General features: G+C 36.2%; 1 long non-coding RNA gene across 2 annotated transcripts; it reads right to left on the reverse strand.

Annotated features, from left to right (window-relative positions):
* Window positions 1–1,375: 1,375 nt before the first annotated feature.
* LOC110719399 lies at window positions 1,376–5,170 on the reverse strand. Of its 2 annotated transcripts, XR_002511085.1 has the most exons (3): window positions 4,572–5,170; window positions 3,136–3,201; window positions 1,376–1,673 (listed from the first exon to the last, which is right to left on the reverse strand). It is a non-coding gene; the product is annotated as an uncharacterized LOC110719399 (long non-coding RNA). The 2 variants fall into 2 exon arrangements; XR_002511084.1 differs by having other exon boundaries at window positions 1,376–3,201; window positions 4,572–5,168.
* Between the last annotated feature and the right edge of the window lie 6,647 nt (window positions 5,171–11,817).

Below are 11,817 nucleotides of genomic sequence, written 5' to 3' on the forward strand. Positions count from 1 at the left end.
TGCATTTTATTGAAAGGTATATGTTCAAGTGCCAGAATTTGGCTTCATCTGAACTGGCCAAGCAGACATTACCTATCCTTGCTGGCTTGCTTATTTGCCTAGATCCTGCTGAATCTACTACTGCATAGAGTCCTGACTCTAATTTACCAAGAACTAGGGTAGTGTTCTTGGTAAGATCCTGAATTATACATGTGTCATGAGTGAATTTTATATCACAACCAAGGTCTCTGCATAGCTTGTATGTAGAAATCAGTTTGAACTGAAAACCAGGCACATGTAATACATTTCTAAGTTCTATACCATTTTGAAACTTCACAATCCCAACATTCTCAACAACAACTTGCTTCCCATTAGCCATTGTTATAGTATTAGGAAACTTTGTATATATGATGTAAGAATCAAACAAATCAAAGGAAGAACACATATGATTTGTAGTTCCACTGTCAATGGTCCATTTTCTATTAAAGCATGACAGAAGACAAGTACCTGCTAAATGAGCTGAAGGTGATGCAGCATGCACTTGTCCTGTTCCTGCAACGTTGCTTCCTGTAGCTTCATTAATGTTGCTCTGACTGTTTTAACTGCCTTCTTGGTTCACCAATTGCATGAACTGGTTATATTATCCCATAGAGATGTGAGTAGTCTCATAATCTTCATTCTCAGTTGTATCATCATCACCATAAACGATTGCAACCACTTTCTTGCCTTTGAACTTGTTATGCCCAAAGCTAGGTGGATAGCCAGGGATTTTGAAGCATCTGTATATTGTATGACCTGACATTTTGCAATGTTCACAGAATAAACCAGAATTCCTCCTTATTCCAGGTACAAGTTCGTTCCTAGGAAACTGTTGTCCTTGTTGAAATCTATTTGAACCAGTAAAGAACTAATTAGGTCTACAACAAATTGACCTTTGTGCCACGAGTAGAATTGTGGCATAAGTTTAAAATTCCCGTGGCTATGTTATATAGCCATGGGAATTTTGAAATTTACTACCGTGGCACAAGAGGTCGTGGCTGGGAAATTGCCACGGGAAAATGGATGTCGTGGCAAATTTTATTATTTATGCCACGGGTATTCACGTGGCAAACAAATTCACTTGCCATGAATACTAACGTGCCTAACAAATTATTTGCCACAATTTCTACAATGGCTAATAAACATCGTTGCCACAAATATTATCGTGGCTAATAAGGTTGCTTGCCACAATAATAAAATATGTTGCCTTAAATATTGTCCTGGCTAGTAATACAAGTAGAAAAAAGCAATTACGCATCGGTTCAAAACGGCTTAAAGACACCAGTTTTGTCTTTAACCAATGACTTTTTGTTTTGAATTTTTTCACCTAAATTGATCAATAGACATAGTAAAAATATACACATAAAACTTAAATATCTTCATTAATAGCTTGTAAATTTACACTATTCACTCAAAAAAAATGGAAAAAAAAAAATACAATTAGTCAATTAAAGTACACTACAATTGGAGTAGCAACAAGCAAAGCAGCAGCAGTTCCCAACAGAGCAGCAGCATCGCCCAACTACAAAAACAGTGGCAAACCTTGGAACAACTAACACACATTGCTTACTCTGCACACTGCACAACACGAATTTCTTCAATTTCAGCTAGTATGCGCTTTCTTCAGTTATGTCATAAGTCCGAAATTTAATTCACTGCAATTTCAGGAGAAACATATTTGCATATATTAAGATATGTATGAGCCAATGTTACAAAGTTTTGCTACTCACGGAGTAGCATATATAGTACACTAAGAAAGAATGTAAAAATACACTCTTGTACATTACAAAACATCAAATTCTACTTGGTCAAATTCTGAGAATTTCTATTTATAAGTACTTTGGACCAGAATTCAAGTCCAGGTAGCACATATCACACTTTTATAAGATTGCATTTAGTCAGACTAAAGAGCCACTTTCACTCTCAAGAACTATAAACAATTAGAAAAGAAGCTAAATGAAAGTTCATGCAGTCATCTATTCTGCCAAATTGCTACAAATAAGAAAACAGGAGGTTTGATTACAGACATGGCAGTCATCTATTTAGAAGACATGGAAGCTGAGAAAGATTATTACAGACACGGCAGTCATCTACTTAGATTCACATGAAAAAGTTGTGATAGGTGCTGCACAAAAGGAGGTAGTATAACGCATCCATTGCTAGAGTAACAGACAGAGATCTAGTTATCCGCAGTTAAACTCATTTCTAGGTAAAAACCTTACGAATAAAGAAGCTATAGCTGCTACAAACCATACTGAAGTTAGTCCAAAGGAGACCATTTACGAACTATTCTAAATGCTTCACAAAACATATCAGACCAATGACCACTAAATCAAATATCTTTCATGCAATATATCAATGTGCAATATAATATTTCCCAAATTTACCCAAAGATACATTACTTTGTATCACACAAAATTCATTACATTACTACATCAGCCATCACAATCCATCACTATAGCTATAACATCTAATTACAATATTCAATTCCAGCCCAAAGATAATTGTAAGTTCTTTTTTTTTTTTAGTTACAACTTACAATGCTATTTTGGTATTTTTGTGACAAATATCAGTATTCTCTGTTTCTGATTGTATTGCAAACAATTTCAACAACAAAGGGAAAAAAGAACTCAGCAGACATGGTGACAAAACACATAAGATAGCAAGACATTCACCAATAGCATCACACAATATTCATTGATCGGATAGATAATCCCAAAATAGCAAATTTTAATTAAGAAAAACATAAAACATAAAATTTTAAAAACTTGGAAGAGACAAGCATTAGATTTACCTGACTATTGGCAAAAGAAAAGTAGAAGTTAGAGTTTAAGTGACTTACGCAAGCAGCACAATAGGCCAAAGTCAAAACTACTAATTAAGAGAAGGTTACAGATAATAACAAAATCAGGATCATCACGAGCCCATTAACCAAACCGAACTCATCGGGCATATATTTACTACAGTCCTGTCTCACCCCTTAATTTTGTTCAATCTACTTCATTGTGAAAAAATTCCTCATACTATATCCTGTCAGCATTGATTGCTCCAAGACTAACTACTCACTTGTTAAACATTAATCAAACAAAATAACGTTAAAAAGGAAGAAAAACAAACTCATTAATACTATCAATCAGAATATCTTTCTCCGTTGATTGCAAACCCCACAATCTGAACCTTAACCTGCATCAATAAACAAAATATGTAATTATGAGTGGTCAATTGATACACCGAAATGAAAAGAAAATAAAAAATAGCCTTGTAGCCATTCATTTAATTGTCCATGCAAATTTACAAATATATCTACAAAAAGTTAATTAAGATGTATCCGCATAAGTAGAAAAAATAGAGCCAACTAAATCAAAATGTTGCTTAAAGTATGACGCCTCTAAATAGTCACAAACAACCAAACCAATGCAGCAGCAAAGTATTTGTTCTTTTTTGTTTTATTCTTCCAAATAATAACTTTATAATAACTATGTAGAAGTGACTGCAAATTTTTTAATCTATAGGCCTTATACTAGAATATGAATCTTTGAACAAGTAGCAATGTCTAACTAGTTTCCTTTGTCTTGTAGTTAATGTTAATTAATTGTTTACTTGATTTTGCAGGATTGCGGTGTGGTATATCGATCCTATGAAGCTCAAGCTAGTCCCACCCTCTAATTATAGTTTAAGGCTAGGTAATTCTACTTGATAATAGTTGTCATCGAAGCATATAAGAAAAATATAACACCATAAAATAAAAGTAAAGTGGCTACTTTTGGTTATCAAACTATGATTATCAGTGGCAATTTCCTTCACATTAAAATGGGTCAGGCTATCAAAAGTTTAATTATGTTAGCATATGAGATTAAAATTCTATTACAGCAGCAGGCAGAAGATATTGGCAGTTTGGCAAGGACGATTTCTCATATTAAACTGCATATATATTCGCATCCGAAGCAAAATGACTGACATAGAACATAATTTAACTATTGAGAAGCAAAAGGATTGTCCAAAAAGACCAAAACTACCAAGTCGTTCCTTTGGCAAGAAAATCAAGAGTTCTGATGTATGTCGTTGCAGATTTGTAAGCATCATATGCTGCTGTTTTTTAATTAAAATTAAAATTGTAAACTGAACGCTATGCTTCCTTAGCATACCTTTAAATTGACAGCACTCTTCATGTGTATGTTGAATTGTTGTTGAAAATAATTTATATAATTTGATTAACTATATACTGTAATTAATTATGTTATATGACTGCTACTTCCCTCCATTTTCGATGTGACAGCTATTTCAATTAAATCGACAGCAACCAAACTCACAATTTTAAACAAACAACAACACCACAAGGTTGACACTAGCCCCAACGAACACAACTCCGTTTTAATTAAATTAGCTCGAATTTATTCATGAAGCTTAATTTTCTTGGTTTTAAATCATCCAATTTGATTTGAAACTAATCAAGTAACTGACAACAACAAAATTCAATTCGAATTTAAGGGTTATTATTCATTAAAGAAAAGGGATAATTACAAGAACGAACCCTAATTTGAAAAATTACATACCTTTAAACCTCGATAAAGCCACATTTGCTGAATTTCACATCATTCTTCATGAACAAAAAGCAATTCTGATTGAAATTTTGGAAGAAGAAGCTATGCAGGAGAAAGGAGAAGTTATGGAGTAGTGGGAAAGCCGCGCGAGTGAGTATGAAGCGAAAGGGGGAAAAATAGTAAAATACTGTAACAGTTTCATTCTCTGTATTTTATTTCTTTTACGGGCAATCTCCATTGTTTAACTTCAACAAATGTTAAAAAAAAAATATAAAAAAAAAAAAAAAATTATAATAATGAAAACTAAATTGTTATAGTAATAACTTGGATTTGGAAGCCAATTAAATTTAGTCACCAACAAAGTGTTGACTCACTTGGTAACGTTCTTACTGTGGATCCTAGAGGTTTGGGGTTCGAATCCTACCAAATGAGGGTACTTGGGAGTAGGGATTTCTTTACCCTCCTCTCTACTCACAAGTGTCTAGCCTGCAATTACCGAAAAAAAATAAAAACGTGAGGGTTGAGGTCTGATCAGGGTCATGGCTAAATCATGCTATCTAATTTAATTATCTTGTAAATATATATTCTTAATAAAGTTATTGTACACTATGATTTCCTCCTTTTCCATGGCATGAGGAGATCTAGCTACAAAAACTTTATAATGTAGAAATATCTGTGGCATAAGTGTATGCTTGCCACGGAAAAAATTATTACATGTGGCACTAGTAGTGTAAAAGAGATACTCGTGGCACAAATCTAAAGTTTGCCACGGGAAAAGCGCTACTCGAGGCACAAGTGTGATATTTGCCACGAAAAATAAATACTCGTGGCATATATAATTCATCTTATTTAGGTTTTGTATCATAATTCATATTTCCCGTGGCTAAATGAAATTATGCCACGAAGTTTGAATTCCCGTGGCATAATTCGTGGCACAAGTGATGATTTGTTGTATCTTCTCTGTTCAGTTGCTGCAAAATGCCATTGAGTTGGCATTTCCAGTGTCAACCATGCTCACTTGTCTTTGTTTTTCTTCCTGCATCAAGAGTCAGTAAGCTAGACACGTTTGGTAATGGTTGCATCATCAGAATATTGGTTCTTACACTAGCATACTTGCCATCAAGCTTCATCAACAATTGAATCAACCTCTCTTCCTGTTGTTGCTTGAGTATCTTCTGAGTAATACCACAAGTCAACCAGTACAAGTGCATATTGGAACAAGATTAACACCAGTGATTTCATCCCAAACTGCTTTGATTTTTGTGAAGAATTCTGCTATAAGAGTGGATCCTTGAGAAAGATCATTCAATGACTGTCGTAGATTATACAATTGTGGACCAGAACTTTGAGAATATCTGTCTTCCAAATCTTTCCAGATTTCTCTTGCAGAAGTAAAATACAACACACTTCTTGCTATAGTATTATCTACTGAATGTAAAATGTAGCTAGTAATCATAGCATTGTATCTATCCCAAGCTTGCATTTCAGGTCCAGAAATTGGTCTAGAAAGACTACCATCAACAAAACATAGTTTGTTCTTTGCTGACAATGCTATTGTCATACTTCTCTTCCATTCATTATAGCATTCACCATTGAATTTCTGAGTTACTAACGAATTTGCAAGATTCTCATAAGGATGAATGAAATATATACTTGAAGGATCGTTAGTTAAAATAACAGTGGGTCCAGCCATTTCTCAAATCAAAAATTGAAGAAACAATCAACAAATTCCTCGACTTATCAAGCAGATTCCAGAAAACCAAGCAACAAAAAATTGATCCAAACAAAATAAAGAATCTTAATCAATTATGAAGTCGAACAAACAACAAGTAGCAGATTCATACCCGCTCTGATAACATAAAGAAATTGGTGAAGAACTTCAATCAAACTTCAATCAAACAGTAATTTGAACTTCAGCGGAATTTCATTTCATTGAATCAAACCTTTTTGTACATTTTGTGAGAATTACAGAAGAAGATTTAGAGAGAAAAAGATGATGAAAAATAGAGAGAAAATGAGACTAAAATTGATCACACAAAAGTTGTGATTCAATACATTGAGCATAAGCTATATTACAACTATATATATTCTGCTATTACAAAAGAGCTGATAACAAACTCTTTGCCACGTCATTCTGTGATTTCAGAAAGTTAGTTATAACTAACTTGTATCCAGATTATTCCAGAAGCTTCTCATTCTTTGCATCTGAGTCATCAAAATCTTCAAATGCTAATTTTGCTAAATCAGCCATAAGTTGCTTGCATTGCTTTGCTGAGCTGGAAGCAGAACAATCACTAATAGGCATGGCGGTGGTTTTGGGTCTAGGTGGGGTGGTGGTTCCGGGGGTCTGGGTTTGGGTTGTGGTGGAAGAAGTAGTGTGGCTTGGGTAGTGGTGGTTTTTTTATTAAAAAAAAAAAATTAGATTTTACTTTTTTTTTTTCAAATTATGATTAATTTTTCTTTTTAAATTTTTTTTTACCAATCACGTGATGACATGTGTAAATTAAATTTTAAAAAAAATTACCTACTCAACCAGTTATAAGTCACCTGGGACCATTTGAAAAAGATTGACATTAAAGGTCGGATTATTAAAAAATAATCGAAAGGTGAGATTATTTTGGGCGAATGAGGTAAAAGTCGGATTATTCCTGGTAATTTTTTCTTTTTTTTAACACAAATTATTGGGTGTGGCAGTCCGCACCTTATATTTCGTGCAGCAACTTGAAGAACCAAGCAAACTCTCTCTATTACTTTCTCTCTTCCTCTTTAATGGTGGTTTCTCCGACGATTTCCCACAGCGCCGATGCTGACCATTGTCAATGTTATTTCTCTCTTCTCAGCTCTCCACCGTCGATTTCCTCCGCGTTATTTAGCAGCATAGTTTTGTCTGCCGATTTTTTGTTTTTGATTGAATCTTTGGTAGTTTGATTTGTTTGAGGGTTGACTTTGTGGATCTCTGGTTTGTTTTTTTCCTAGTTAATTGAAGCAATTGTATTGGAAAAAAAATGTTTATTAGCAGCAGAAATTGGATGAAATGGTATGTTTTGCTGGATTGATGTAGTCGAGGCCGGGGTTGATTGAAATTGAGAATCTTATTTAATTGAAGCTATATCAATATCATGTGATTGCATTCATTTTTAAAAGTTTATACGAATTAGAATGGTTGATTGTTGATTTAACTTTTTAATTTTTAGATTTTTTTTACTATTTTAAAAAAAAAATTCCATTGTCTAGATGATATCATCTATAAGTTGGATGATATCCTTTATAACTGGGTGTGATATCATGCATATCAGCCAACAAAAGGAACATATCAGCCAACTGATGTATGATATCAGCCAACATTAGAAAGATATCAGACATTAATAAAATCATATCAACCAACAAAAGGAACATATCAGCCAACAAAAAGATACATATATGTTGGGTTTTGCGATGTCCGACACCGCGCGGAAACATAACTCGCAAAAGGATCGCATGCATAATAATTACAACTAAACAAAATAACATAAAATTATTGAAAGCATAAACACTGCATAAAAAGAAGAGAGAGAAAGTAAGGATAAGACTTGCTCACCCTTGACGCGTGCTTCTCACGAACCCCAAGCACGAACACGGAAAACCAAAAAACCCGCAAGTGCAAGCCCTCCTCCGTTTCACACCCTCGCGCCCGAACAAATTCTTACCTCGTAACTTCGACAAGGCTAGACTTAAATAAACTAGAGTATTACGAACGTAAAGGCTTTCTCACTTTTTGAGAGATACCTTATCGAGTTCAACTCAAGTGAATAATCCCAACTCTCAAGGTTGGTATTTATAGGCAAAGGCTCCAAAAAATTCAATCATCCTTCCATGTGGGAGAAATGATAAGTGAGAAAAAGTAAGCAATTAATTTAATCCTAAATTAAACTAAATAGCATGAACAATAATCAAATGAAAAGTGTCAACACACAATAGAGAGTAGGTGGGAGGACCACCTTGACCTTAGAGAACAAGGCAAGGGGTTGCCCTAACCTACTCGGTCAGCAAGGGCAGCTGCCTGGCCTTGGGCAGCAAGGCCAACCACGCTGCCATCCTTATGCCACAAGGCTAGGCCTACTGGCCCCTTGACGCAAGCCCACACCAGCTGCCGCAAGCCCACGTGCATACCGCAAGCCCAGCAGCAGCAGCAGCAGCGTGGCCTTAGTAGCAGCACCGCAAGCGCCAGCCTTGCTGCTGGCCTTGCTAGGCAGGCCCAGCTAGGCTGCCTTAGTACGCAGGCCACTAGGCCGCCCCACCCAGCCCGCAAGCAAGGTCACCTTAGCTGGGCCTTGCGATGGCTGCGGTGACTCGGTGGTTTAGTGCTTGCGGCCCCTAGTCACTTGCCTTCGATATGAGGCATGACTAGGCCTTGTGCTATGCTTGTAATTTTTAGCACGATATGTTATTTGATTATTTTCTCGTCTCATCAACTCCTACAGTCGTCTCGACTAGCAACATTCGGGTTTGACGCTCTAAGCTCGGAATCTGACGTTTGAGTTCATAAAATCTCTATCGACTTATTTAATCCTTCAGATTAATTCGTCGCCGTTGTTCGGTTACACGATTGGGTTTAGTCAAGAGCAAGCTGTAATATTAATTATACATTAATATTATTGATCGGAAACGGCTTCCAGCTAGGCATTCCTATCACTTGACCTCACTGAATAATTAGCTTTCCTAATTAATTCTGAACCCTCTATCGGAATAATACACTTGTTCGAAGGACACCGTTGCTTTCAATATTAGCCAACAAAAGGAACATATCAGCCAACAAAAGATACATATCAGCCAACAGAATGAACATATCAGCCAACAAATGGAGCATGTCAGCCAACAAAAGGATGAAATCAGCAAACAAGAGCAACATGTAAGCCAACAAAATAAACATATCAACCAACAAAATGAAACATATAAGCTAACAAAATAAATATATCAGCCAACAAAATAAAGATATAAGCCAACTAAAGAAATATATCAGCCAATATGGGTTTTTGGTTTGTAAGTCTGCCGCACGTAATTATGCGTACAACAGTCCGCACGTAATACCTTCTCTTTTTTTAATATAAAAAAGTAGTATCAATATTTTTTTTTTTGAATAAACAGTATCAATATTTTTAAAAGTGAGGATCATTAGTGTCAAAATTTAAGATGGACTAATCACTCTCTTATATGAGTAATAAATTATTATGGAGTATAAGTCCGCCTCATACAATAAATACAGTGCATACTTTTCTTTGATGAGCTAACTAAAATGTTTGGTGTTGTTTACATATATGAAGACTTGCAAGGAAGTCATAAATATTACCTTTGTTACACATTATGTGCAACAATTGGATATTTCATATCTCACAAAAATTACCCAATTGTTGCACATAATGTGAAACGGGGGTAGTAAATCTTAATGGTAGTTTATTCATGTGATAGTAAAGTTATCAATTTGTTTGGTTGTTTACTATTTTTTTTTTTTTACAAGAGCTTAAATAAATTAAGATATATTAGAAAAAGAACAAAGACTAGAGGAAGCTGAGGTTGCTAGTTAATGCGCCAAATGTACTCTTTGTCGGCCAACCTTGTGAATGCTACACTATGAAAATTGCTTCCCAATTGCATTAATTTGTTGGAGAATCCAAATGACTTGAATATCCTGTGTATTACGATATTGAAGCATATCGACTAGGTTTTGAGAATCTGTGAGGATGGTTATCATAGTGAAGCATAAACTTGAAGCCCACTGTTGGCCAAGTGAACAAGCTTGTGCTTCACTATGAAGAGCTGAAACAGAATTACCAAAGTTTGCCCCTCCTTGAAAACTTGTCGAGGTTGCAGTTAGTGATTCAAGACACCACCCCATACCTGACCTTTTTGTAATCCTATGCCAAGAGCCATCCGTAAGAATAAACACCATAGTTGCGTTATTACCTTAATTTCGTATGACTGTTTTATTAAAACTTCGGGGATCCATGCAAAGGATCAAAATCCGGAAGGTGACAATCCCTAGCTAGAAAAATCCCAATGTGTTGTTGTAAGTGTGTCATGTTGTGTCATGGCCACTTTGATAATGGCTTCAGTTGTTTGGTACGTGACAGTCTCGTTGTCGAACACATGTTTATTTCTTGCTACCCATATTCCCCATAGTATGCTAATGAAGTAAGCAGACCTGGTAATATTAGCTTCGTCTTGGCTTTTAAAAAGCTGGATATAGTATAGTATCCAATCCTTAATGGTTGGTGTTTGCAAAACTCTTCTTTTGAACGCGCCCCATACACAAGAACAAAACCCCAAAACCAATTTTCTTTCAAGGCCCCTAGTTTTCAAAACCAGTTTTCCTTTTTTGCGTCATCCAACGGGTCGCCGAAGATTAGTGTATAGACCTCTATCGCGGGGAACCTATTTCTGCTTAGCTTCGGCCAATTCACGAAGGGACCCAAGGCTATTTTGACGCAGCAACCTTCGAACTCGTTGGCCGAGGTAGCGTGTTTCTGGTGATGGCTCTAATCGACGGCCGATATGCAGCATCTAACCCCTACCGTTGGTTGCGAACTACCGACCCTTTGTGTGGGATCTAAAGGTGGTTGTCACCCTTAGTCTGCTCCCCCTACCACCACTAGGTTCTGGTATGCTCGTGGTGTCTTGGCCACCGCATGTCTGCATCTTTTTCATGCGGCAGCTGTCTGGGCTCTGTGTTGGTCGCCGACGTTGGTATGTGCCTGAGCCCTAGGTGCTAAATCCCTGCTCGCCGCTTTTGATTTCTCTTAGTTGTTGTGTTGTGATCTCCGAGGGATAGATTGCTCCTTGGACCTATTTTGTGTGTTCTTTGTTGTTTGTTTTGCGAAGTAGCCTATCAAATTCCCTCTCTGCTTTTTAGAACAATTGATATGGACTGCCAAAACTTACTTAGAGCCCTTATGCACACTCACTTGAACGATGACTATGACGAAAGCATTGTCAACTTTGCCAAAAATAATTGTCCCCGGAACATCCTTAATTAAGCAAAGGTCTTGAAGGAGGAGGTCAATAATTATTTCAAGAAAGGTGAAGTCGTTCTTGTTGGGGCTAAGTATGACAGAGGGCTGAAACTTCTGTTCTTTTGTCTGCCAAGAAATGAAGATGATTGTGTCCTTCTATGGAACATTGCCATATCCCTAGAGTTAAACCTTGCAACTTGCACCCTAAAAGTCCGTGATTATGAACAAATTAAGGAGCTTTATTCTTTAGTTATTATGTTGATGGTAACAAT

This window comes from Chenopodium quinoa, unplaced genomic scaffold, assembly GCF_001683475.1.
Source record: "Chenopodium quinoa cultivar QQ74 unplaced genomic scaffold, ASM168347v1, whole genome shotgun sequence".
In the NCBI taxonomy this organism is placed as follows: domain Eukaryota; kingdom Viridiplantae; phylum Streptophyta; class Magnoliopsida; order Caryophyllales; family Amaranthaceae; genus Chenopodium; species Chenopodium quinoa.